Source organism: Notolepis coatsorum (genome assembly GCF_963971535.1).
Source record: "Notolepis coatsorum genome assembly, chromosome: 8".
In the NCBI taxonomy this organism is placed as follows: Eukaryota; Metazoa; Chordata; class Actinopteri; order Aulopiformes; family Paralepididae; genus Notolepis; species Notolepis coatsorum.
The window spans coordinates 137,550,379-137,552,885 of NC_140172.1; positions in this window are offsets into that span (position 1 = coordinate 137,550,379).

A 2,507-nucleotide genomic window follows, 5' to 3' on the forward strand; every position below is an offset into this window, starting at 1 on the left:
ATTGGGTATTTGAAAATGTTAGATTCTGCTGATATCCGGGGGGGGGGGGGGTAGTGATCAAATGGCTTTATTCATAATTTTCACAACAACAGCTCTAACATTTTGGTACATTTGACATCAAAACACCTTAAAAATGCGGCGAGATTGAAAAACAAGATGTTCACTGTACTGAATCTTTAAAGTTACTGAATTAGAAATGTCAGTTTGATAACGGAAGATTAACAGGATGTCACTCTAACTCGCAATATGAAATGTGACTTATACCAGTGCATTTACATTGATCTCAATAATCGTGTTTATCATCTCAATCACCCAAATTACCATGTTAAAGGCGCCACTTAATGCATTGAACGGCGGCTGTGGCTGTGTTGTGTTGATGCTTGTTACTTCATTGTCTGATATACACAGCAAAAAGGTCTGGATTGGCTGTAAAGGTCTTAAAGCAAAAAGCTAGCCACTGATTTGCTAGAAGCTAGCCACTGACTGATTGGTTAAAAGCTAGCCACTGATTGGTTAAAAGCTAGCCACTGATTGAATAAAACTAGCCACTGATTGCATTAAACTAACCACTGATTGGTTAGAAGCTAGTCACTGATTGGTTAGAAGCTAGTCGCTGATCATATTTAGATCCATATTAACATCATCCTGTGGCTACTCAATATCTTCTAAACTGCTATAGTGTGTCAACCGGTGTAAATCAATGGTCATGCAACCCCTGTTCTCACTTGGTAGTGACTGACTGGCAAAGCAACCAACCCCTGTTCTCACTTGGTAGTGACTGACTGGCAAAGCAACCAACCCCTGTTCTCACTTGGTAGTGACTGACTGGCAAAGCAACCAACCCCTGTTCTCACTTGGTAGTGACTGACTGGCAAAGCAACCAACCCCTGTTCTCACTTGGTAGTGACTGACTGGCAAAGCAACCAACCCCTGTTCTCACTTGGTAGTGACTGACTGGCAAAGCAACCAACCCCTGTTCTCACTTGGTAGTGACTGACTGGCAAAGCAACCAACCCCTGTTCTCACTTGGTAGTGACTGACTGGCAAAGCAACCAACCCCTGTTCTCACTTGGTAGTGACTGACTGGCAAAGCAACCAACCCCTGTTCTCACTTGGTAGTGACTGACTGGCAAAGCAACACGGTAACTCCGGACGTGTCTATGGCGTTAACTTTGAAGGAGGTGTTTTTGGATGCTTGATTTAATGTTGATTTGAAATGTTGGTTATAAGGGTCCATTTTCCATTTGACAGAGTGCTCTTTGTAAATTAAAGGATCATACCAGTCTTTCTGTGGCTTTCCAGTCATTCTTACCTTGATACAAAAACCAAGGTGCCCTTCTTTTTTCGTAATTTCTTTATCATTACAGGTACTTTTCTGCCAAATGAAGGCAATCATAGTCTGGATCAGAAGATACAGACTGGATATCAGCTGCCACTGGCCGACTATTTCCAATAGGGTCCAGCTGCAGCTCCGGAGAATCGTCTCACGGGCAAGCCTGTGGCAGCCACAGAGAGCGGAAGTTTCTCTTAAGGGTTAGGTAACGGGAGCGTGCGTGCACGTGGCGTCATTAGCGTGCGTGCAACCAGTTTTGATATCAGCAATGCAACACTGGTTAGGTTTAGGCCCTCATCTAAGAGAGGTTAAGGTTAGAGTGACAGTCAGGGCTGGTAATCCTTCCTGTAACAAAGCATCATAGGCCCTCAACCATAGAGGTTGGGGAAGTATTTTACTGTATTGTACCCATTCTGCAATCTGTTAATAAAGTTTTCAATCAATCAATTCCAGGCCGCGACCCTCTCCAACCGCACGTCTCAACCGAGCTTGGTCAGGGGGGAGGGGCTAGGCCCAATGTAGAGTGACGTCCCCTCAAGAAACGTCCGTACTTTACGCCAGACGTACATCAGTGCACGCCCTCTGTGGCTGCCACAGGCTTGCCCAGTGAGAGGATTCTCCGGCGCTGCAGCTGGACGCTACTCACTATTTCAGTCAGAATTCTCCTCCCCTTTTTCTATCTGAGACACCGTCGCTGCATCCTGGGCTTAGCTCCGCCCAGGACGATTGTGATTGGTTTAAATAAATACAATAGGTTCAGCCAGACACTCTCCAGCGCTGGCGCAGCGCTAACATAGTGTGGAGAGAGAGAGGTTTGGCTATGTGAGACTAAGGCAATCATGACCTCCACCCTCCTGTCAGCCCTTGCAACCTCCTTCGACAAGCTCTGTCCCCTCGTTGAGAAACCTGCCCGCCGTTCCCCACCCAGTCCATGGCTGACGGATGCAGTGAGAGAACAAAGACAGGTCCTGAGAGACACATATCACAACCTCTTGTTAACATTCTCCAAAACCATTACTAATGCCAAAGCTTCTTTCTTTCACCATAGGATCGAGGCCTCTGCCAAGAATCTTTGCAAACTGCATGCTACCATGTCCTCCCTCCTCACTCCCCCCCACCCCCTCCCTCATCTTTTTCTGCCGAAGTCTTTGCGATCTTCTTTGAGGAAAAAGTG